The sequence below is a fragment of the Dermacentor albipictus genome, chromosome 2, assembly GCF_038994185.2.
Source record: "Dermacentor albipictus isolate Rhodes 1998 colony chromosome 2, USDA_Dalb.pri_finalv2, whole genome shotgun sequence".
Lineage (NCBI taxonomy): Eukaryota > Metazoa > Arthropoda > Arachnida > Ixodida > Ixodidae > Dermacentor > Dermacentor albipictus.
In genome coordinates, this window is record NC_091822.1 from 42,936,466 (window position 1) to 42,963,468 (window position 27,003).

General features: G+C 43.7%; 1 protein-coding gene across 1 annotated transcript in view; it reads left to right on the forward strand.

The window, feature by feature from the left end:
- Window positions 1-21,252, forward strand: part of LOC135912772 (carbonic anhydrase 2-like) — an 81,826-nt gene extending 60,574 nt beyond the window's left edge. The window contains exon 8 of the mRNA XM_065445308.1: window positions 21,099-21,252. The gene's annotated coding sequence lies outside the window, so the exon portion shown is untranslated. The remainder of the gene's footprint in view (window positions 1-21,098) is intronic.
- Window positions 21,253-27,003: the final 5,751 nt, after the last annotated feature.

Here is a 27,003-nt window from a genome sequence, read left to right on the forward strand (position 1 = left end):
ATGACTCGCCGCTCGTTCACAGGCCCTCTGGACAGCCAGGAGCTGGACGTCTTGTTTCGGGTCTGTGATGGCCTTCGTGCAGTCTTCTTCTAGGTTATGAATTTAAGCAAGGTTAATAAAGACTAAGATTAGTTGCGATAAAGTTAGTTAAGTGTAACGGCGACCAATTCATGGTAATTAGTAATACTTAGGCAAATTAAAATTAATTTGTTACATTTTTAGACTAATCAAAAGTTACTAAGGTTCAATCAATGAAGCCTAATCAAGAATTCAGGGTAAAAGATATAAATCACGGGGTTTTACGTGCCACAACCACTTTCTGATTATGAGGCACGCCGTAGTGGAAGACTCCGGAAATTTCGACCACCTGGGGTTCTTAAACGTGCAGCACGAGGTCGCGGGATCGAATCCCGGCCACGGCATCCGCATTTCAATGGAAGCGAAATGTGAAAACGCCCGTGTGCTTAGATTTCGGTGAACGTTGAAGAACCCCAGGTGGTCTAAATTTCCGGAGTCTTCCACTACGGCGTGCCTCAAATCAGAAAGTGGTTTTGGAACGTAAAACCTCCTAATTTCATTTTTTTTCCTTAACGTGCCCCTAAATCTAAGTACACGGGTGTTTTCGCAATATATGTACCTTGAGATTAGTCAGACCTAATTAATTATTCTTAATTATTAACTACATATATAGCCGTCCTCGTCCCCACTTTAAGTAAGGTTAATTATTTAGCAAACGTCGTCATTATAGAAATAACCAATCCTGAATTGTCAATAACAAGATTAAGTTTATTTACCTAAGCTAAAGTTTCACTTGACTGCACTTCTCTCCTAAACCGCTCCGAATCATCACCATCATGAGCCTGCTTACGCCCACTGCAGGACAAAGGCCTCTCCCATACTTCTCCAACTAGCCCGGTCATCTACTAATTGTGGCCATGTCATCCCTGCAAGCTTCTTAATCTCATCCGCCCACCTAACTTTCTGCGGCCCCCTGCTACGCTTTCCTTCTCTTGGAATCCAGTCCGTAAGCGTTAATGACCATCGGTTATCTTCCCTCCTAATTACATGTCCTGCCCATGCCTCACCCAATCTGCTCTTTTCTTATCTTAACGTTACACCCATCATTTTTCTTTCCATAACTCGTTGCGTCGTCCTCAATTTTAAGTAGAACCCTTTTCGTAAGCCTCTAGGTTTTTGCGCCGTACGTGAGTACTAGTAAGACACAGCTCTTATACACTTTTCTCTTGAGGGATAATGGCAACCTGCTGTTCAGGATCTGAGAATCTCTGCCAAATGCACCTCAGCCCATTCTTATTCTTCTGGTTATCGAACCAGGTGAGGTTTATTCACGCTATTGGGGGAGGGGGTAGCCAGGGCTGCATACTGCAAAAAAGTACGCAAAACCTCTACTGGATTTGTCAAAATGTGCATGAGCCTACCCCCAAATTTAAGTTGGCCCAACCCGAAATTACAACTTGACCCACTACCAAATTTCAGTTGGCCCACCCCCACATTTTAAGTTTGTCCACCCCTAAATTTATGCTGGGCAACGCCCAAATTTCAAGTTGGCCTACCGCCAAATTTCAACGTGGCCCACCACCAGATTTAAGTTGGCCCACCCACGAATTTCAAGTTGGCGCACCTCCCGATTTCAAGTTCGCACATGGCGCACACCGATTAAATTGGCAGACTCCCAAGTTTGTTTCCCTGCACCCAAATTTCCAGTTGGCCCACTGCTACTATAGGTTTCCCTATGCATATTCTGTGGACCCTATGTATCTCTATTGTTATTCGCTGTAATGAATATCGTTTTTTTATATTGTTCCTCATCACTTATAAAGCTACCAATCATCTACATTTACAATATTATAATGATTAAATGTCGTAACGTCGCACATTAGCCATTTCTTGGGGGGCAGGTACAAGGCATTCACTTTCCGCGTGGCGGACAGAACTTGCTGCGGCACTCGCCAAGGAATGCTTACGCATTAAAATACGCTGGGAGTGCTTATTAATTAGCGGGCGACTGTTCGTCCTTCCACGTTTTCAATGCGCTAGCACACCAAGTGCGGTTTGATACCAGCAGACGATGCGTTGCAGGCCCCGTCTGCTGCGTATCCACCTCGCCAAGGAGGCACTCCACAACCGCTTGCCTATCAGCCCTGTCTACTTAGTCTGGCCGCCAATAGATGGCGCTACAAGCGGACGTGCTTGAGGGTGTGGCTCGAGAGTTTGTGGCGGATGGACGTGCTTTTTAGGGCTCCGTGACGATGACGAATCATAAGTTTTGCGTATGCTTTGAGCTTGCTTCTATTTTTAATTTTTGTTTTTATTTTAGTCTTCAAATAATAATTGGGTAGTTTTCTCTTTTTTTTGTCACTCAGTTTTTTTCGTGTGCGTGGGTGTGTTTCGTGTACACTTGGTTTTGCAAGATAGTCAGAGTGTCCTTTCGCTCCCGGTGCTTCAGCACGTGCAACCGGGTGGGACGTTGAGTCTTTATAGCCTTTAAATTGAAGCTTGGAAGTGGCAAGACAAACAGCTATTAGTGGTTTTAATGTGTGTGTGCTGGTAGGAAGGTAGAGCGCATCCGCGTCGTTGAACACTTGCGAAAACGTGTCATCTCTTAAATGTCTGCGGCATTTGTGAGAATTACCTTGCGACATTTTAAGGGTTTTGATCCTGTGCGTATTGGTTTTTGCCAGAAGGCGCGTGATATGAATTATTATAGTATTAGAGTACTATAGCATTTGCGTTCAAAAAGCCGTGCAATACACGGCAAGAAAGCCGGGAAAGGGGGCAGTGTGCTGGGGGTCACTCAAGGCAGGTTGATGGGACGGATGATAATAGAGAAGGTATCGAGTCAATGGGAACACACTGTGATGTCGATGCTAGGCTGAAGAAAACGGAGGCTTTCCAGGACGAGCTTGTCAACTTGGTGGAAGAGCTCAAAAATGAGCTAAATAGAAGGTGGTATGCACGGAAGGAAGTGGAAAAACACTTGAGGCAGCCGAGGAAAAGCTGAACAGGGCTGCTATTGTGAACGAGAATGGTCGTGACAAAGGAACGCAGTCCCCCTACGTGAGACGAAAGGGAGCACCAGCAAAGCACGTGGAATGCCTGCAACGCGGTGAGGGCTCAGCTGGAAAGAGCGCCACTTACCTTGAGGCCGCCACGTGGAAAAAGCAGGAGCGCGTGGGTCAATGCCCCTTGTCAAATCCGAATCATGCAGAAAATGACAAAAGGAAGCAGGGAGATGTAGGAGAGAGTGAAACGGTGATTATCGCCGACGACTCAAACCGGGCTAAGTGCTCAGAAGCAATTGTGGACAGGGTGAAAAGCGATAATAGAGTGGCGATAGGGACGTTTCAGGGATGGACGCAGAGTTCTGTCATGAAGCGAGCAAAAGGAAAGCTCACGGAAAATGTCCACGTGCGCAACCTTGTAGTAGTAGCAGGTGGGCTAAATGCCATCCTAAACAGGAAGGGAACAGGACTAGCCCAGCGCTTGGCCGAGGGGGTGGACAAATTGCGTGAGCTGTCGCATCAGGTGCAGATTGTGGTGTGTACGGTGCCGGAGGTGCCTCTACGTGACAGTCACGTACAAAAAGCCGTAGTGGCTGCTGATGAGGCGATATGGAAAATGAGTGGAGAGAAAGGCTTCGAGGTTCTCAAAGTAAACAGTGAAGAGAGAAGGTGTGGTGGTTTTAAACGAGAAGGGATCCACTGCAATTACAGGCTTGCACGAGAAGTGGGCTGGCGACTTGCTGGTCGCGCTGTTGCTTTTCTAGGGTGTCCACTGGCGCTCAGAAGGCCAGAATAGGTAGTAAGCAAGAAGTTCCTGTAAGGGAACCTCAGTATTACATCGCTGCCAATAGCAGAAAAGCAGGAAACCAAGAAAGAGCTCGTCATGCAATAGGCTACACAAACAGACAGGGCGGAAGAAGAAAGGAAAAAGTGGGCAGAGATTGAGGAGCAGTTAAACGAGAATAAGTAGCACTGTATGCGGTACAGAAGCGCACCTTAGAGACTCGGAAGAGCCGTCAGTGATTAAGAATTATGTTTGGGAAGGGTGCAACAAAACTAAGTCGGAAAGAAAGGAAGGGGGAATCGGAATGCTCATCCACCAGGGAGCCAAATGAAAAAGAGTAAATTCAAAATGCCAAGAGAATCTTTGGTTATCATTGGCTGGGCGTTAATTGGCTGGGGGTTACGTTACTGGGATATGTAGATGGGAAAGAGAGCAACGAGTGCAAAATGGCCACTACAAATTTGAATGCTGAACAAATAACAAATATCATCACTTAAGTCGAGAAAGAACTTGGCAAATGGCTAAATAAACAGTACGAATATAGTGAGCTTCGAAGTGTAATAACGACAGAAATACAGAAAGAGAAACAACATGTTCGTTAGAAAGGAAAAAAGAAACCGCAAAGCTGGGGGAACAGGGAGATACGAGAAGCGATCATCGAACGACATAAATAATCTCGAGAGTACAGGCAGGCAAAGAAGGCGCAGTGGCCGCAGGATGAAGTAGCGAGTAAGTGCGATATACTGGTGCAAGCCAAGATAAAAGGTGAAAGTGAACGTTGGTTGTCAGAAATACGTGAGAAAAAGAAGGCCATTTTGGAACCACATAAAATTATTAGGCACGAAGTCTACAACAATACAAGATATCCTAGACGAAGATAGAAACAAATTGGAAGGGGAAGCGGCAATAAATTACATCCGAAAAGTAACAGCCGAATCTTTCGAAGGCAATGAGAGGTTATATTCAAGGAAAAGACAATGAAAGAGACTCAGGAGGAAAAGGAGCTGGGGCTGACAAATTTCAACTGGAATAAAGGCGAAGAGAAAATTTCTAAGCGCACAGCCACAGACCTAGACGAGGTTCCCGTTAAGGCTTATTATTACACTAGGACCAAAAAATAAGGAAGTTCTGTTTAAAGCAGCAGAAAGAAGTCTGAAAGACAGGCGAACACCAGACATTGGCGACAAAGAAAAATGAATTTTATTTATAAAGGTAAAGGAGAGAAAGATGGAATTAGCTCGTATAGAACGTTGACCATTGCATCGGTAATATACAGGCTAGCAATGCAGGATATGAAATTAAAGCTGCAAGCATCGGCAGAGAATAACGGCATTTCGGGAGAACTTCAGAATGGCTTCAGACTAGGTGGCGCTTGGGTGATAACTAATTTGTTCTTTCTCAATGCATTGAAGTATCAAGAGTAGAAAGCAGACCAGTATGTGTGGTCTTTTTAGGCATTACAGGAGCGTATGGCAACTTAAACCGCAGCATTTAGTGGGGTATTCTGAAAGGGGAACGCTGAAGTGACGATTGTGTACAGCTTTTGAAAGAGATACACCTAAAAATACCTTTTGCGTTGAATGGCAAGAGATGAGGAACGAGGAGAGAGTTGATATCAACAAGGGACTGAGGCAAGGGTGCGCTTTATCCCCACTGCTTTTTATAATATACATGGTGACGATGGAGAGTGAGCTGGAGGGAAGCAATATCAGGAATGCAACAATTTAGGTTTGAAATTTAGTGTGAGAAAATCAGGTGTTACTGTATTCAATGAAGATAGTAAAAAGACAGTGGTGATACAGGGCCAGCAAATACCTCGGGTAACAGAATATAAGTACCTTGGAATATGGATAAACGAAGGCAATAGATATATGGAAACACAGGAAAAAAACATAACAGTAAAGGGGAAGAGAAATTCAGCTATAATAAAGCAGAGCGCTATGTGGTTACAATAGGTACGAGGTTCTCCGAGGTATGTAGGAAGGTGTAATAATGCCAGTACTTACTTTTGGAAATGCGGTTGTTTGCTTTAAATCAGGACCCGATGGGAGACAAAGGTCAGTGGGTCGCCTCGCATTGGGCGCTCGCGGGAAGACTACAAATGAAGCTGTGCAGGGTGATATGGGCTGGACAAGTTTTGAGGGGAGGGAAGCTCGCAGTAAAATTGATCATGAAGAACGACTGAGGAATATGGAAGAAAGTGAATGGGCTGCGAGAGTGCTGAGGTATCTGTACAGCAAAAACATTGATTCACAGTGGAGGAAAAGATCTAGGAAGCTTACTAACAAGTACGAAGCCTGTAGGGTGGGCAACACAGCAACAAAGAATGTGAAGCGGAAAGTCAGAGAGGCTGAAATAATCTCATGGGTGGCAGCAATGGAAGAGAAACCTTCCATAAGTAACTACTTAAGAGGAAGAAACGAATCAGGAAAGAAACAATTTATGATAACTGAAAGGAAAGCTCATTACTTTTCGAAGGGAGATCGGGACGCCTTAAAACACGAACCTATAAAACGAGATATAAGAAGGAAGAAGAAGCATGTTCTTTCTCTGGTAAAGCTCAGGAAAGAAGGGAGCATATTGTATTAGAATGTGGAGACGTCTTCCCTGCAGCCGATTTAGGCACCACTGGTCTCCGTCATGCGCTTGGGTTCAGCGAGAGCAGTGGAAAAGTAAACATGTGCGCAATAGAGATCAGCAAGAGGCGACTGGAAGACTGGTGCAAGAAAAGTGGGGAAACGGCAAAAAACGAAGACGTACAAAAGCAAAGTTCGCAATTGGGGGTCAGAAAATTTGGTTGTGGAAGTTCACAGTGTTCTTTTCTTTTTAACCTAGGTAGGAAATTAGGCAGTATAATAGCAAGAGCTTGGTGGCGCAACCCACCGCCCCGTTCCAAAGTGGGCGCTCACATCCATCCATCCATCCATCCATCCATCCATCCGTCCGTCCGTCCGTCCGTCCGTCCGTCCGTCCGTCCGTCCGTCCGTCCGTCCGTCCGTCCATCCATCCATCCATCCATCCATCCATCCATCCATCCATCCATCCATCCATCCATCCATCCATCCATCCATCCGTCCGTCCATCCGTCCGTCCGTCCGTCCGTCCGTCCGTCCGTCCATCCATCCATCCATCCGTCCGTCCGTCCGTCCGTCCGTCCGTCCGTCCGTCCGTCCGTCCGTCCGTCCGTCCGTCCATCCATCCATGCATCCTTCCTTCCTTCCTTCCTTCCTTCCTTCCTTCCTTCCTTCCTTTCTTTCTTTCTTTCTTTCTTTCTTTATTCCTTCCTTCCTTCCTTCCTTCCTTCCTTCCTTCCTTCCTTCTTCTTGCTGCCTGCTGCTGGAGCGCTCAACAGCCTCCGCAGAGCACCACGCTCGCGTGTTCCTTTTCAAAAAGGGCCCTGTACCAACTAGGGCTACAGGCGGCCGCGGCGCGCAACTGAGGTGTTTTCAATTGTACGAGCATGTTTTTTCTATAATAATTAAAAGTACATGGCAGTAATTGAAAACAAGAAGGTGACAGACAGGATCTAGAAGAGCAGGCACACGAGACAAATGCAGTAATTATGCTGTGGGACGGTTTACTTTTGTTCCACGATTGGTTAAGCATTCAGCAATGGAAGTCTATGGAAACGGCGAAAATGTTTACTCGATTTACGCGACAAAGGAGCATCAAAACTACAGCTGCTCTCGTAATAGTCGCTACAGTGTATGTATTTCCGAGACTCAGATTTAGATTGATGCATATCTGGACATTCCACACATTGCATAACACTAATCCGAAAAGCGATTTTTGAAACACAGTCATGCAAATTCCCGTCACAACTTGGAAAGCCGAAACGTATCGGTTAGGAGTCGTGGGACGCTGTAGACGAGTAGTTTAGTCGCATGCATCTATAAGCTCGAGTCATGGTTGCCGCGCATCAGTACTGCGATCCGTCATACTCTTTTCTAAAACATAGGTTAAGCGCTCTTCGAACGGCAAATTGTTGCCACCGTTGTCCCTCCTACTGCCGCTCATTTTTAAGCCACTCTTACGTTTGCGGCAAACCAATAAGGCAACGTAACCATGTAACCTCCTTTGTAACGTATGGTTCAATAAAGTGCATGGAATACGAAAATTATTTATGCTATGACACCAGTAATGCATACGTCAGTTGAAATATGCGCATCTTCCTTTGAAGGAGCGACAGAGCAAGTTCGCACAAACTCGATGAGGTGTTTACTCCTGCACCCAAGAAATCCCTAGAATCAGTAGTCAAAGGCAATGGAAAACCATGCCATCAGCAATTTTCCCAACGCTGCCATCTGTCGACAAAAACACGAATATCTCTGTTCCTCCCGGGTTGGCTTCGTGTAGCTTATCGCTGCATTTTCAAGGCGAATGTTCGCACCCTGCATCTGCATGCAACGAAAATATCGAACATCATATGGACAGATTGGACGTGATATCCATGAGCACCTGCTCGTAGAAACTCGCCAGCTCAATGCAACTGCGGAAAGTTGCTTGGTGGAGATGTCAATGACTACTCTACTTGGCATTTATTGGAAACGCACTGTAGTCGTTCGGATAATTAGATTTACTTACTAAGTTCACACGAAAAACGAGGAGAATAATGAGCGATACGTAGGTCAGTTGAACTTGAAGAAATTCAAGTTGCTTGTGCATTGCAATTTTCGTAGGGATCCTTAATGCAAGTACTGGGCCTTGTTCATAATTGGTACATAGGGCGAAAACCAGAAAAAATGTCCCCTTCAAAAACTGCTCACCATGCCACTGATGTCCTTTGCGAAACTGCTGGGAAAACATGGTGATCATTCTTTACGCGATGAAAACAAGACAGGGAGTACTCACTCGCTTGTGCCCATGCGCGTGAGAAAGATGTGGTCAACCAAATCTGCATTCAGCGTCTACATTAGGTGAACAACAACCGAAACATCCAGTTTGCAACCATCAAGTCGATCATATTTCTAAGGCATCAAAATATTCCAGTTCGTGGGCACCACAACGGAACACTTCTTTTGAGGTCAAATGAGGACGCACTGACTTCGAATAAGGGCAAATTCCGCGAGATCTTGAGCTTCCGAGAACCGATCGGGGGCACTGAACTTCAGAAGCACCTTGTCAGCCCAACAACTCGTGCAGGGCACTTTATCTGAGAGACCAGCCAGAACGGACTGCTGAATTGCTGTGGAGACGAGGTCTTTGCAATGCTTATTCAGTGGGTGCACGGGTCAGGTGCCTGAAACATCCTGTTCGATAAAACAGCCGATGTATCTCACGCATCGCAGCTAAGGGCGCTATAACGTAAAACTATTCCAAACTTTTCTATTCCATTTTTGCTATCAGCCCTCCACAATTGGTCAAAAACTTTTTTCGACCACGCCCACTTCACGTGTCTGTCACGCGATGTCACGAAAACCGCGATACCTCCCCATCTGATATGATGTGTACTCACTGATTGTGCATAATTTGACAGAAAAAAGAAAAACAGTTATTTCTGATTTAACCCCTTTTCGCCATTAGCCCTCGGATATTGGTAAAATGTTTTCGGGCTGCACCCACTTCACCTGCCTGTCTCGCGACGTCACAAAACCGCACAACCTCACCGCGTCAAAGTGACGTGTACGCGATAAAGATGCATTAATATGCCGAACAAAACTGAATTTTCTTCGGAATAGCCGCAGGCTGCCCCGTTCCGAAAGCAATAAAAGATGGCTGCCGCCGATCGCTGAGACGCTGGCTACTCGCACCTGCCGTAGAGCATGGGTGCACTTGCGTATAATAAAACTTCTTGCGTGGCCGTGTAACGTTTTCGAGCCTTTTCGGCACGTTTACCACCTCATTCTGCCAACTCTTCTTAGCTGAGGGTCAGTTTTAGCGTCATTCTTAAGCTTCCGTTGCATGCCCGCGTGATTTTCGACCAGCCACCACAAGCTAAGTAAGGGAAAGCCGACCAATCGCATACGCCGGCACCACCCTCTTCATCCGGTTATCGATTTTCAGTGCGCTGGCTCTGCCCCAGTGAATCCCTCTCCAGTTGAGCGTTCTCCTCGCTTCTTCTCAGCCAATTAGATACAACAAGCAGCTCAGTGTAGGCAATTTTATTCGTTTTTCAAGCAAACAAAAGTGACCTCCTATGATCGAGGAGAGCGTTTGATTGGTCTGTTCAGACAACGCTGCGGGTGACCGCCCGGTGCTTGCGTTGGTGGTTACGCAAATTTGACGTCAGGATATTGGAATAGAAACATATTGGAATAGTTTTACGTTATAGGGCCCTAAGTCTTGTCCTCCTGTACATACACAAGAACATGGTACGAGAACACTTCGTTCAATTCGTCGACTTGCGCAGGGACAGCGATGCTGTCGCCACCAACGTAACTAAACCCATTCTGACAGTAAAAGTACTTGGTGAACGGGCTTTAAAATGCTGAAGGGCATAAAACTCGAGCTCGCAACTGCGTTGGCAAAGCGGAAGATGGTTGCACCGTCATGATGCCAGAGTTATGTGCTGGTGAACACGAAATTGGGCGGTGTGGCCCCAACGCTGACCATTGCCCTTGCTTTAACCGCGCACCGATCTTTTCTTTATCTAAGTCATCACGCGTTCAAGCCGTTGGGAATTAGTAGGAATTATGAAGACGATAATCTCCTTCTTCAACGCATCACGAAATTAAGTTTAGTGCAGACAAACACATTGTGCTACCAACTTAAAGTCATTTATGAGACGAGAGGGTCTTACTATACCACAGTGTCATCCAGCTTCAAGACACACTTCCCTCCATGGAAACCTCTCAACGCCATCGTTAACTGAAGTAAACTAAAGAGCGCTGCAAAAGCGAGGACGCTTCACGTCGCTCTTGCTGATGACGAACCTGCGGGTACACATATTCCCAGTGATTCGTAGCTACCAGGAGTTCGTCGGTGTGCACGCAGCCCGTAACAGGTCGATAGACACCATTGCTCTTCGAACTGCTCACGGTAAAAATTGCGAAGAGGTATTCACCAATATCTACGGGCAAGCCGTCGCACTTGCGGATCAGGCTTAAAGAGAGCTGCGGCTCCCTCGCATAGCAAAGAGACACACAGGACTAACAGTCAAGCGCTCGATCCAGGAAAGTTCTACAGGATGTCGGTATACACTCTGGATAATGTGTTAGCAGAATTCAAATCAAAGCTTAAGGAAGACACCTTATACTTTGCGAGATCTTTCACTTTGTGCCGCCTCAGCTGTATACCATCACAACCGAAGACAAGGCGAAAGTAGTAACCGAGACTGCCCAGCAGTATGGCTCACTCATTGGAGTACATGTCCCGATAACTGCAAGAGTTATTCAACCCTAACTGCGGCTAAGGCGGGAAAAGTGGAAGCCCGAAATTGTAAGAGTAGACATCTCTTTAACTGCGGTGGCAGCGCTCAATATGTGTGACGGCGACATCTCCCTTCAAATCCCGATACTTCTGCAAATACTGGCCGTTCTCTTTGTCAGCGTCGCCAGCGCCGAAATCTTTTCCTCCACAATGCATTGCCTAAATTCATGGTTGCGACCACAGATCAGCAAAGCCCATTAGACCGGCCTGGCCATTCAACGCGCGCCCAGAAACGTCCCTGCTGAGTGTGAAAAAGTTATCAATGGCTTCGACAACAGAAATCGTGGATGATGGTGGTTGGAATTTGTTGCGCAACCCTAGCTTGTTATTCTCCACAGTCAAATGACTGTTTAGTTGAACTACCTAAATCTACCAAGTTGATATACCTACAGCTCAGTGCCAACAGCTCAGATACCTAATGCTCAGTATCATACCTACAGCTCAGTATAAAGACCAATTTTTCCACAATGGGCAATTAGATTTGCTCTGATAAAACAACTATATTAGAGTGGTTCAGCGATTCCACTTGTACCGCTGCCACTGTAGAGCAACCGCATTTATCGCTCACATTGTGGGCCAGCCGGAAAATCGATCGTTCCCTTTACAGACTCTCGGGCAGCTCTTCCTCCCTAAGCTTGCAGCAAGCAAAATGTCATTTCTTTCAAGATACTGACAGCATGTACGATCACAGAGTCAACTTGTCTTCCCCGCAACGTTGTGTGTAAGGCAGTGGCGCGACACTTCGCTCCATTTGCAAGGCACCACGCGAGTCTGTTTGTCCGCGCTAGTCTATCGCCATATTAAAGCACGTACTTGCATACAGCTGGACTAAAATAGCCTATTATTTAGTCTCGTAATAGTGAGCTAATTTTTACAGCGAATCTTTCTATGACGTGGTTTATATGGATGCGTCCGTCGGCAAGAGCTATGTAGGTAGAGAATTGCTCCCTATACGTGTACCTATTCCCCTGTCTGAAAGTCTATCTGTCTATCCCGTAGACCGTGCAATACCGAGCCCACACGTGTCGGAGGTGAAGCAGGCTTTAAGCATTCCGCCAATCTGCAAAAAAAAAACACCTTGGATATCTTAAGTCCAAATACAACCCCTATCAGATATTCACCTGAGAAGAACCAATACTGTACTTTCCCTTATAAAAATTTCTAGCAACATTTTTTAGACAGTCTATAGACTTTTGTTACTAGAACCTACCAACAGTCAATTGAAATCCTACCAGCTGTCTTTATACATCCTAACAACACTCTAGTAACACCCTAGAAACAATTGGCCACCAACTTTCAATAGAAACATGTTCATAGGATGTCTTTAAACTTCCTACCAATTTCCTATGAACATTTGTCTTTATACACCCTAGTAACATCCTTTCAAAAGAGAAATGTTCATATATTTTCTGTTAACTTCCTACCAACACCCTATTAACAAGGTTTCTTTATACACTCTAGTAACATTCTTTCAAAAGAGAAATGTTCATATATTTTCTGTTAACTTCCTACCAACCCCCTATTAACGAGCTTTCTTTATACACCGTATTAACATTCTTTCAAAAGAAAAATGTTCATATATTTTCTGTTGACTTCCTACCAATCCCCTATTAACAAGCTTTCTTTATACGCCATATTAACATTCTTCCAATTGAACAATGTTTGTAAGCGTTCTGCCAACTTCCTACCAATCACCTATTAACATTTGTCTTTTTACGCCCTAGTAACATCCTATAAAGAATTGTATCCTATCAAGAATTGGCTACCGTACTTCAACTGAAGCATGTTCATAGATGATCTGTAAACATTCTACTAAACCGTCAACCAACACAAGTCTTTAGGCTCTTTAGTAACACTCTGGCAATATTTTACTTACATGTGCTTATGTACTTGCTATTGACGTCTTACTATTCCCCTAGTAACATTTGTCCCACATACGACCTAGTAGCATAGTGTAAACATTTGTCAGTATGTGTGAACATGTTGGTAAAAGGCAGTATGCAACCTAGAAGGTGCACGTTAATGGAAAACAAATGCAAGTTTGCACTGAAAAAAAGTTTATTCACACGAAAATATTTACACAGAATTGTGAGAGAAGTAGTAGAGAAATTAAAAAATAAATAAATGAATAATGACTTAGTTGAATACGGCATGGCAGCTGTCGCATAATCTCTAGCAAGCATCGATTATGCAAGCTGATGTCCCAGGATGCTTGCAGAATGAACCAACCCTGCACAGAAACAAGATGGTCAGTGTTAACATCATGTTCAGGTTAGCATATCGCATACATAGAACAGCTTTTTAAGGTTCACATGAATGCTAAAATTGTGACCGTTATCCCTGTTTACTTGCAGAGGAGGTGGCAAGGATGGGGAACATTATTTAATGCATATCCTTTGCTGCGTTGTATTTACTACGTGTTATTAAAATTAGGAAAATGTACAAAATGGGTTTCTCTACCAATTACCTGGATAAATGAGTTACTCACTAAAAAAGTTAATTACATGGTTTATTCATCGTGAAATTTGTAGCGCGCACAATAGACACGGACGCAGAGAAGGTGGACGCGCGAGCGCTTACTGAGAGCTGGTTATTTTTGGACGGAATGAAGGTAACAGCGCCAGCTAGCTGCACCGAGCATGTGCAAAACGTGTCATCCATTTTGATATAAACAGATGACAGAGCTTGAAGCAGTATTCAAGAATACAAATGCTTTGTCAGTGATAGCAACCAATGGCTGACTGATGCATTTTTAACCACGCCTTATTATATGGAACGCTTCTGTAATTTGACGTGTTCGTTTATTCTTACTCGAAAACAAAATATCAGTGTCAAAAAATACCCGTTCACAATGACATAGGTTGCAGTGGTTAAATAGGTGCGAATGATTTTCTTTCACATTCGCACTTGTCTATCCAGTGCAACCTATGTCATTGTGAACCGGTTCACTGAAAAATATGTAATTGCGAACCGTGAAGCTATACGCTCAATATTTTACTGTTTCTCATCCTGTGCAGCCAGAGTAGGAAAGAGCAAAAAATGAGTTCATGATCAGACAATATTCACCAGACCTTAGGTCATTGCGAGCGCTGTGAAACCGAAGTATTTGTGCGCTTCGTGTTTATAGCAACTTCAAGCGAACCCCATGACGCGGGGCAGCTGAAAAAGGTAAGAAAATCGTTCCTAAAACATTTCACGTCGTTACAGTTCGCGCTATAATAACCTACCAAAAGGCGGCATTAGAAACTGAAATAAAATAACATCAAAATAATATGTTTATGAAAAATGATGGAAAAGAACATACCTTTTATTATAATTTGGAGATAGAGAAAACTTCGGCGCATAGCAGTCTTGAGGAACAGCTGTTCGCTATTTGTGCAGTTTAAAACATGGACAGTGCCAATATTAAATCACTTCACACGACACACTGCATCGGAGCTGGCAGAGAAGTTCCAGAAACGCTCACATCACGGAACGAAGAAAGCACCGTGGGCTTCGCAAACACCTTGCTGGTTGGCTTGCATCGATGAATTAGCCACAACACAGCATAAGCATAAATAGCAGCAAAAATAGCTAGATTGCTGCTACAATACGCCACGAAACACTTACATAGCTCCGACCATACCATGCCGACGTCGCAAAGTAACTGATGGCGATTGCGATGGTCTCCCTCTTTGCCTCGACTCGGCCAACTGTCAAATTTGTGCGCATGCGCGGGGAGGCATGTGACATTCATTCCATCCACCTGCTTCGCCTTGACCGCCGCGGAACTAAAGCCCCTCTTTAAGCCGAAACATGCCCCCCCCCTCCCCCGCTACCTTGCTTGCGATGGTTGACTCACACCTAGACATTCCTCGCCTCTTGGTGAAAGCTGAGGCCGGCCTTTGTGTACGCACCCCTTTCTGGGAACTGCACGTAGAGGGAGGAATGTACCTCATGGCCAAGGTTGGAAAAAAAAAACTGAGAAGGTAGCCGGCTCAATATTGTTGGGCATTTAGGGGCTGTATAGTTTTATCTTTCGAGACAATTATTGTTCTGAAAACCGACTTTTTTCTCGAAATGTAATAAACATAGAAAAATAAATCATATTGGGTAAATTATGTGGTTATCCTATTTTGCGCGAGAGCATCCTTTAGCACTTGCTGCTTTCAAAGACAAAACATTGCTCCCTGGCGCCCAGCGGTGAAGCACATTGTAGTACTATTTTTATAGTCAAATACATGTCCGAAGCGTCGCGACTATGACGTTAGCAGTTTTCAGACGCCCGAAGCACGGCAAAAGCATGGCCTTTGATATCCTGGCTGTTGGTATACGGAATGCCATTATTACGGATGTCATGATGACCCCTTGTCGGAGCTCAAAATTTTGTCGGCGTGTTGTGAAGCAAGATCACTGAATGTTAAGAGTGCATAATTATTTCTTTTCGATCTGTTTTCACACACAGCAAGCTACCATCGCCATAAAGCACATCAGCTGACATAGTTACTTTGCCTTCACTTTGATGCAAGGTCCTATTTCCTTTAATATGCAGAAGCCGTCGGTACGAGGCAGGGACGAAAGCGTGCGAATAGGAACGCGTAGAAAGCTACATTTTTTATACTGTAAGGGTAATTTAATTATTTTTTCACAGAAAAGTGTTGCTTGCACAGAGTTCAGCTTTTCTTTCTATTCGACCTGTGCGCTTCTCAGGTCAATACCCGCTCTCACTCAGCAGTAGTTGTATTCTGCAGCCTTTTGGACATTTGAGCGGCAACGTTCCAGTGCCGTGTTAGCCTGAGTTTCGGCTCTTTTTCTTCTTTTTAACAAGTATCGTGACGCTACTATGCTGACACGTTCAAGCTTAGGGCGTACTATTTCTATCGCAGAATACACTGACCTAATTATCTCGTTGCAAAGCTAATTGGTGGCATTGCAATAGCAGTGCGTGGTAAGGGCAAATTTACGCTCGAGCCTTACACCACACCACCCGCCTGCCCGCACGCATATGGTCGGGTGAAAATTTGCACATTTCGTAGACTGGTACACACATTTCGGTTTACACTGCATGTGCGAGCCCAGTGTATGCCAAAATTTGTGAACTAGTGGGCGAAATGTACAGTTTTCTGCACGACCGCACGCGTCATGGCTCAACCGTAAATCGGCCTTTAATTAACCAGCCCCAAGGTAAGGATAAAGCTCTGCAACTGGTGCGCGGCCTGCACAGTAGTCCGCTGTCACACCGGTCAGGTGGTGTAGCGCAAGCAACTTTTCTCGGAGTGTGCTGACGTCACCGTACGCTCACGTAGTGCAGTAGATCCTCTAAAAGATTAGTTCTTACAATTTACGAACACATTTCTTTAAACATTTGAGGAGCACTCCGTCAACAATTGGCTATCGACTTGGATTGGGACTATGATTTAAAACAAAGAGCTTGACTCCTGAGTATGTCATATATCGGCATTAATGTGTGTTAGGAAAATTTATCAAAAACTCTCAGGTTACTTCCCATTCTAAATATTTTTGGCAAACAGTACGAGCTGTGGACGTACTGAGGATACATGTCCTTCAAACAAAAAAATATAGTTCGATGGTGTATAGTACAACATTCTTTACACAAAAGTAACAAGCCTTCTGACGCAGTACTGAAGTGGTTATAGAGATAAAAGTTAGAAAAATACATGTTGATGGGGACCTTAAAATATTCTATGTGCAAAAGTAAGAAGGAGGTCTTTTACGGTGTATTAAATACATTCTTTATACAAAAGTAAGAAGGAAGTCTATTAACGGTGTATTTAAAACATTCTTCATACAAAAGTAAGAGGAAAGTCTGTTAACAGTGTTTTGAAAATATTCTTTATACAAAAGTAAGATGGAAGTCTTTTAACGGTGTATTTAAAACATTCTTTATACAAAAGTAAGAAGAAAGTCTGTTAACAGTGTATTGAAAATATTCTTTATAGAAAAGTAAGAAGAAAGTCTGTTAACAGTGTATTGAAAATATTCTTTATACAAAAGTAAGAAGGAAGTCTTTTGACTGTGTATGAACAAATGTTACTAGAATGTAAATGTTAATAGACTGTCGATAAAGTAAATAGAATGTTGGTAGGAGTTCTAAAGAATTTCTAAAGAGGAGTTCTAAAGAAGAAAGTTCATTTTTATGAGGGTTGACCCTCGTCGGCCATGCCTACGTTCACACCGCCATCTCGTTGTCGGTGTTACAACCGCTTGTGTATCTTCTCTTCTTTCTTTCCGCTCTCCCGTGGTGGTGGTCCCTAAGCCTGCTGCGAGCCAGGACCGGGAGGCGGAAAGAAATGCGAACTGTTGATGTGGCCCCAATCCTTCAAATTTGGAACGATTCAGTGGAGTAACGGCCAGGTTTTAGAGTGAGTTCGTGGGAAACCAGTTTTTTCTGGCCTGTGCTATGTGTAACCGCTGGAGGTTTTCGAATAACCTCTCAACCGTTGCGCAACTGCGGGACGTCGACCAACGCACGATCGCCTTGGCTATGGTGAAGCAGCGTGTGCCTTCGGTGTGTGCCTGCTCTACGTGCCGGGATTCGTTAGTAAAATCTGTCACACCACGTATAGCGACAATACATAGGTAAGTATGCCCCCGTGGTCTCATCATCATCCATGGCTCAACACCGTGGAGGAGCGAGAAGTCGCACCTCGCCTTCCATGCATATGCATATGGCTTTTGAAGCACGGAAATAGGCAGCTCGCTATTAAGGAGCCCACATACACAGTTTCACCGGTCATCCACATTCAAAGAGTGGAATGGCACTGAATTTTTACACTAAAACGTTTATTTCGCCTTTCTCTTCATAGTATCGCTTAAATACATAGTATCGCTGAAATACTTCAAATACGAGCCTCAATGTTAGAGTCGGGCAAAACATCTGCACGCAAGAACCAGTTTTTTCGCAAGCACGTGATGGCGTTATTGGTACCATGATTTTTTCATTAAAAGGTTTCGTCATCAGCCTTTCTTGTGTCCACTGGAGGACCAAGGCTTTTCTACCTGTGATCTCCAATTACACCTGTCTTGTGCTATCTGATTCAAAGTTGCGCTTGTAGGCGTTCTTATTTTATTACCTCACCTAATTTTCTTCCATCCTGTACTGCTCTTTACTTCCCTTGTCGTCTATTTTGTCATTCAAATGGTTCACTGTTTATCTACCATACACATTACGTAGCCTGCCCAGCACCATTGTTCTCCTAATGTCAACTGCCGCATCGGCTATCACCGTTTGCCCTCTTATTCACACTGCTCTCTTCATGTCTCCAAAAGTTGCGCCTAAGATTATTCGTTTCATGGATGTTTGCGTGGTCTTCAGGCTGTTTGGTCCTTCTTTGTTAAACCTCCAAGTTTCTGCCCTATATGTTCGCACCGGTAGAATGCAATAATTTAGCATCTTTCTTTTTTGAACGATAGTGGCAAGCTTCTAGGTGGGATTTGTTAATGCCTGCAGTATGCTCTGCAACCCATTTTTATCTTTCAGTAATATTTCTGATCATGATCACGCTACCTTGTGAGTAACTCACCTAGATAAACGTGCTCCTGTACTGTCTCTAGAGGCTGACTGGCGGTGAGGAATTTGTTGTCGGGCTATTGAACATTATCTTTGTCTCCTGCATAATAATATTAAATCCCATTTTTACACTTTCTCCGTTAAATTCATCTATGCGTTTGTTGTATTTGGTCCCCTGTGTTGCTGAAGAGGACAGTGTATTCTGCAAACGCAACGCTGCCGAGATATTCACCGTTCATCCTCACTCCTAAGCCTTCTCAGTGTAATATAGCTTGAACACTTCTAAGTACGGACTGATTACCATTGGTGAGATTGTGTCTCTTTGCCAGACCCCTTTCTTGATAGGTAACTTTCTACTTTTTATGTGGAGAACCAACGTAGTGGTGGAAACATTGTAGGTATTTTCCAAGATGGCCGCGTATGCCTCCTGTACTCCTTCATTACGCAGTGGCTCTATGGCTGCTCGTATCTGTACTAAATAAAATGGTTTTCATACTCTATGAAAGCCATATAAACAGGTTGTTTGTATCGTCCAGCTTTCACAATTACCGCATTGAAAACATCAACGTGATCCATTATAGCATATCCCTTCCTGAAGCCAGTGTGTTCTCTTGGTTGATTGAAATTAGGTGTTGCTCTGATTCGTTTCAAAATCATCTTCGTGATTATTTTATAACCGAAAACATGCTAATGGGCCTAATTTTTTTCAATTCAACCTTCAGTCTTCCTAAGTGCCTGAACAAGACCACTGCTGACCGACAAATTAGGAATGTACGTCGACGTTGCGCACAAATCCGATGCCGCCTGTCGGTACGTAATTATTGCTTACCACATGACAGTGCAAGAAACATCGCAGGTAACGCCGTTCCAACTCGTTTTCCGAAGGAACCCGAAGACGAGCGTTGACGACATGCTGCCGCATGCCAGTGCCGAAGAAACCCGACAGCTCACCTGCCTGCACATCAATAACCAGTAGAGGACCGAAACCCAGCGCAACAATCTTCGATGACGCTACGTGTAATGCCAGCCCGGCGAGCGTGTTTGGGTCAGGACTTCGATACGCCGACGAGGACTTTGTTAGAAACTATTACGGCGCTATTTCCGACCCTAGAACATCATCCGAATAATTGGCGCACTACACAATGAGGCCATTGCAGATGCCATTTGGGAATCACAGCGGCGCCTCCCAAGGCCTGAAATGATCCATGTTGTGCAACTTAAGCCTTTCTACCGGCGCTAACAAACTCTTGGACTTTGTTTCTTTGTTATTTTTCATTATAACATGTGTTACAGTTTCTTCTTCTCTTGTTTGCAACAACGGGAAGAGGCATTGACACGCGCACTTATTTATTTTTTTCTCGGTAATACCATTTCACCCTCTAACAACTTCAAGTGACCGCTCAATGGAAGACGCGCCTGCGTGATTAGGAACTTACTCGATTGCTACCCTTCTTTCTATCTTTTGTGTATGTTCTCATTTAACCTTGTATGATCAGATCGTATGCACGACGCGATTGGTGTTATACTTCCCGGAAGGCATGCGACCGCCAGCGATCCCGCTACAACCTTCGACGAGTCGTGAACAAACGCCGTCGCGCTTGACCCGCAGATCAGATTTTGGAGGATGGCTGACCGTGGTGGCCGCTGTCATTGCGCCTCAGTGTTACTTGCTTTTTGCACACAAGTTCACCCTACAAAGGTTTAGTAACGCGATTTATAGTTATCGATACGTGTGTTTCAGTCTCAGTAAAATGTTACAATTTGATATACTAAAGTGTGTAAGCGGCAAAAGAAACGCAAGGGTGTGGAGGCATGTGGTATAAAAATTAATCCTATCAACCTAGAAGGACATGGAGCACAATAAGGCGTATCATCAACCACAAGTTAGAAGTTGTTAGCACTCAGCTAAAAACTGCGGCTGCTATACGTGCGTCAACTCTTCAGTCGACTGAATAGGAGATGCCTCGTCGTGTTTTCGCTCTGGTGTTCCGGAAAACTCAAGGTGACTAAAATCGTTGGAGCTTATTTTTCGTTTCAGTGTACCATAGGGGTCGCCTGTGCCTTCTAAGTTTTTTCTGAGGAAAGGCTCGGCTTCAATGGCTGGAACAAGTGGGGTCATATTCGTCGCTTGCAATGCAGCAGATGTGGCAATATGGTCAGCTAGCATATTACCATCAATGCCACTTTGCCGAGATACCAAGATCATAACGACAAGCTGGTGACATGTACATGTTGAACAAATAAAGCAATAAATATTACAAGGTACAAGGTATCTGTGTTTAAGCGCTCCCATGCAGGCTTTTCCGATGCTTCAAAAATCATTAACTATATTTTTTCTGTAGTTTTCATTTCCTCACATGCTTCACAAACAACTATGGTGCAAGGTATCATCTGTATGCGTACTTTTTTACAGGTTCAGTGTATCGGAATACGAGAGTGATGGACCGATCACTGCATACAGCACGCCTGCATGTGGACGGGTGCTTCTACGGGTGCTTCGTGGACGGGTGCTTTCTATTAGCTCCCACTTCGACGGCTACGATGGCTTCCTTAGGACCATAAAGGCATGCTCAAGGAATAGAGCGCCCATTTTCTCATAAAGGGTCTTCACGCGAAGATAGAATGGTTCTTCACCTGGAGGCCGATTAATAAAAAGGATTGCAGATGTCAAGTCATTCACGGTTACGTGAGAGGGTTGGTCACGGTTTGCGTTCACTTTCAGAAAGTATAAGAAATCGGAGCACGCCCTCTCCAGATGAAGAGACTAGTCTTTACCTTCAATGCAGACACCCTCCACGGGACTTTTCTGAAAGGCCTCCATCACCATGCGGATGCCTAGGTGATCGGCAGCACCAGCACCTTTAAGACGCGAGGAGCAGCTGACTGATACACTATGGCCCCGTAATTTAGGCCTCTTCGAAGGAGGCTTGCTAAAAGTTTATGAAGGACTTCTTGTCACTAACCTACCTTGTGTGGCTGCATTTTATGAATGTTCATTGCATTTAGCATTCGTTTCTTCGGTACTTCAGTGCTGAGGAGAACGTAAATTTTTATCTAAAAAGCTAACGTTTATGATCCATAAACAGTGGCGTTCTCTGTTTGAAGGTTGTTGTTGACAATGCATCTCAACATGAGTATTTCAGACCACGCCTGTAGTTCTTGAAAAGGGAGACACCTAGTGTTTTCACAGGATTTAGCCTAACTCTCTACTGCTGTGCACCTGCGAATACGCCTCGACTAACGCCACGGCAACCGACCCTGTCGACCCCAGCGCCAAGCTAGCCGAATTCTGGCAGAGAGAATAAGAATTCTGATTTCTGAGCTTCATGCCACTTTATCAACGGCACCGCGTGGCGGCACAAACCGCGAAGTTATATCACGTCATCGGTGCACTACTGCCTCCCATCATCGCCATCTTCAGGGATATTCTCCGCTCTCCACCTACTAAAAACCCCTACGATGTTCTGAATACAGAAATCATACGGCGGGTAACCGAGTCGACACAGCGTAGACTAGTAAATGCTTACCGCAGCTTAGTTTGGTGACAGAAAACCTACGGAGCTTCTGTGTCACATACAGAATCTCAATGGAGACCGTTCTGCTGCACTGGACGCTACCATCCTGCGCGACCTGTTGCGACAGCGAATACAGCTTGTCCATTTGAGCGCCGAAATCAACTTGCTCAAGGCCAACCTTCAATGTAGCGTGTCACGCGACCGCCGCCACTTCCGCAGTCGTGTCGGTTCACTGAGTACCCAACATCGCGTCTGTTGGTACCACCACTGGTACGGCGCCCACACTCGTCATTGCCGCCAGCCTTGCACGTTCGCGGCAAACGTGCCGTCCTCGCACTGAAGGCGGCAAGTGCATTAGGCCCAACCACCAGCTTCTTATTTCACATCACCGACCACGTCAATAAAGTTTGTTATCTCATCGACACCGGTGCAGAGGTGTGAGCAATCGCTCCTACGCTCAAGGACCACCGCCGACGCCTCACAATCCCACCAGTTACTGCCTTTAACGGCAGAAACATACGGGCCTAAGGAGAGTATCTGTCACTCTTCATATCGGCTTGCGAAAGACGTTCAGACGAATCTTCTTATTGCCGAAGTCCGTGTTCCACTTATTGGTGCGGAGTTCCTCTGGACTTTTCTGCTTGTGGTTGACCTACACTCTTCAATTGGGCTTGCCATATATAACCGGCGGTTCACTCGCTGCACTGTCATCTTGCAATCACTAAGTGCACTCTTGTCCGGTCAGACAAAAGCAAACGCTCCCATCTTCTGGATACACACTAAGAAAAAAAAGAGTATCCCTTACTCTTTTCGAAGAGTCTGGACTCGTCACGTATATGACACATTTTGTGGGAGACACCCGAACTCTCTTTTGGCAGAGAGTCCCGAGACTATCTGTGCTCCATAAAGGTGTTTGCGTGACTCCGCACACAATAGTCATGCATACTCTGTTGTAGTAGTCGCCTACACCCTCTCAAAAGGGTTACAAGACTTGTGCTGAGGGAGTCGGTTAACAATTCTAGATGAGTCAGACGACTCAAGATAAAGTGTCACATGAACACTGCAAGAATGATTCAGGTAATTGTTCTAGATGAGTCTGATGACTCCAGCAGTGTGTCAAGTTACCCTTAGTGCGTGGTGCCGGTCTCTTGCAAATAAAGTAAAGCAACTGATCCATGTTAGTCGTTTCACTCTTGGATGGCAGTGTCGAGCCGCTTTTCAAAATGTGTCAACAACTCTTGCTGTAAGTACACACGACTACGGCTAGTTCTCAAGAAGACTACTGTGAAAAGACAACATAGGACAACAAAGAATCCACAGTAAACGTGCAAAAAGCACATGGTAGGCTAGCAAGAAAAAGTTAATATTTCATCAATCTTTGTTATTGTCTTCTGGAAAATTCAAATGTATCAGTCAGCACAGAATCACTATGAAAGCAAGACAGTTCTCATTAGTATTAAACTGGAATCAATAGCCAACCAAGCAAAATGTAGCAAAAGCAAACTCCTATATGTAACCTGCAGCTGCATATGCATGACACTGCAATGCCACTCAGAACCTTGATGAGACCCCAAAATATTATGTAACTCATGTAGAAGTTTAATTCACCACCGCACAAGTCTCTTATAATATGTCAAAAGATTGATAAGTTCAACCTATTTCCCTGTTCTAAACTTACGACTTAACATTCTAAGCAAGTAAGCTACACATAACAAATAAGAAAGGCTGCACTTAGGTGCAAAGGAGACCCATATAATGAAGTCAATAACAACAACATTCCAACTTAGATTACATTATCTATGCATTATACTATGCTTGTTAAAAACAACTGGTTGGCAATTGATAATCCAATCTAACAGTAAAAACAGCTGTCTTACCTTATGGTACTCTTGTTGGCACTTTTTCCCACAGAATTTGTGCATGTTAGCGTGAGATGAAAATTGATCTGAAAAACACCACATTAAAAAGTTGTGCATCAATTTTATTCTGTCATACAACATGTAACAGTGTATAAAAACTTCATAACTGACAAAATTACAAAAATAAATACAGCAACACTTATACTGATCATTTATTTATGTTGAGAAACATACTTTTGCAAGACTAAGTATAATAGCTGACACAGATAATTTCACAGTTAGAAATAACCACTAATACAAAACTTTCCATAATGCAAACACGTTGACAAAATAAGTAGCACAGGTAGCTGTATTTTGTTACGGCAAAGATGGCGCATGAATTATAAGGACAAGGAAGGAAGCAGAACACATAAATACCCAGCTACATGCACGCAGTTGTAACAATACACATAGTGCACAAAGATCCAGAAGAAACAAAGAGGAAGATGTGAGGAAGGCTTCTTTTACTCATCACAAGTCATCCTGTAAGAGCACATTATGCACTGGCTGTAATCTATCCTCAGCCCATACATGAATAAGTTACATTAGGTGCCACATTTACAAATCACTCATACAATGTTCTTGTGATTTCCCTTATTCCAATCTTTAACTAAGCAAGCATGACTGAGTTACGTAAAGCCTTCCTACGGCTTGGCACATATACAGAAGGAAGTGTTTCTATAAACACTGGAGGTCACGGACGGATGACTGACACATACCTCTTTTAATTCTTTTGTCTTTGTCATTATGATTATCTATCACACTAGTCTTTTGTAGAGTGAAACACTTCCAGAAAATACTGTGTGCAACCAAGTGTGAATACCTGTTCTCGATTTCTACCTTTCTCTGGTGTCCCGCTAAGGTAACAATGGCGCAAAGGATTGTCTTCCCAATGTATGCGTTCCCATACAACAGGAGCAGATGATAAGCCACATTAATGGTGCATGAAATAAAACATCTGTGCTTAACTTTCCACGGCCGCTCCAATCTGGAGTGATTTTTTTTGCTTTCTGCACACTAGCACAGGTGCTACGTAGTCCCCTTGGTGCCCAAAGCAACTCTCACACCCCAGCAGGATGTCCATTTTCTTTACATTTTAAGCAAAACTCTGGTTATGGGGGACAATTGCGAACTTACATTTTTGCTTTGTATCCTAATTATGTTGTTGACCTTTAACTTTAGCCACTTCACTACTTTTCTGCAGGTGTAGACAGGCCATTGCACCAATGCTAGGTTTTGAAAACACCAGAGCAGGGTAGAAAGCAAGGACAGATATTTATAATTTGGGTGCCCACTCTGCATTGCATGGATATGTTTCAATGAACGATAAAACTACTTGGTAGATAAACATATGAAAGATAAGAGAATTAAGCTCGAAGCCTACCATATTAGTAACTGGGAATTTCATGTGTAAATGAAATTTTGCGATTCCCAGTGATGAAGAAACAGTTTTGACAATATGTGCCAAGGTCACCAACTCACTCACGCTCACAAAGGAAACAAAATAAAAACAAGCAAGATTAAAAGAAGTTCGAACTTGCAACCTAAAGTGAGACACCTCGCATGTCTGATTTATGTATTTACTGAGCATAAATTACATCTGGCGCATAATCTGCGTGCACAAGATGACAAACAATGAGTTCTGTAAGCCTTGTGGGACAATTCTGTGTGAAAGAGAAATCCATTTGATCATTACCTTTTGGGTATGTGTATCTCAGAACTGGTGCTAGTCTGAGTTCTTACAAAGTAGACGTCATTGAGTACTGTAATTCTAATGCCTGCCGCTGCTATAAATTTCTGTTAGTCGCACTGTCATGAAGCAGTTATGTTCAATAATTAGCGGCAGTCACTGCTGAAACACTCAGTACAAAACACGAAATAAATATATGCAGTCGGAATATAACTGTCGAACAAAGTTATAATCAAGTCTACATTTCACAGAACTGTCTTTTTTTCTGTTAGTGTGCCAATACCAATTCCACATTCACAAACATTTTTGTATTGCTCTCCTGACAAATGCAGGAAAATGCAGTCTCTAACAGAAGCCCTTGGGAAGACAGCCCAGAGTCGCTTTGACAAGAGGACTTCCCTTAAACTTTCGTCGCTATGTTGTAGGTCACTCTAGCAAGGGGAACATTTTGCTGATTGAATATTACTCGAAATATTTTTATTATTTGTACTAGAGGTTTCAAAAGAGAGCCAATTGTAGAGTTCTTCATGCAGATTTCATATATTCCATTAGTTTTTGTTTAGCTGCTTCTTGAATTATGTCCTACACAACAGCAAAATACATAGTCATATTTGCGGGCACTTTCTTGTGTATTAAATTTTCACAAAAAGCAGTGTGCTGCAGCTAACTCAGGTCTTTGTAGACTGAAAAGTGCTAATATCTATTCAAACAGCATGTAAAGTTAATAGAAGTATGCAAGATTAGTAGGCAGGCAGACAGGCCTGCCTACTAATCTTGCATACTTCTCATGCTATTGTGAAAAAAAATTAGAATATACTTCAAAAACTTTTTCTCACAATAGCATGAGAATAAGCTTATGCACTTATAATTGCCCTATACTAACGAAATTTGGCATACATACTCTTCAAGATATGCAGAATGCTGATATCTAATTGAAATTGCAATCTCTAAAATTATTTAATGTGGCCTAATATTTTTTGCATAGTTCCAGTAATTGTACAAGCCGTTTCGATAGGTATCATCACTTTGCAGTATATAACTAGCTAAATAAGATACAGCATGAAGCTATTTCTGAAAATTTTATACACAGGGAAGTGCCCACAAGAATATTTTGCCACTGTGTAGGACCATAACTAAAGAACAGCAGCTACACAAAAATCAATGACAATTCAAATCTAATAAAACACTTTATGAATGACAGTATATTCAAATCTC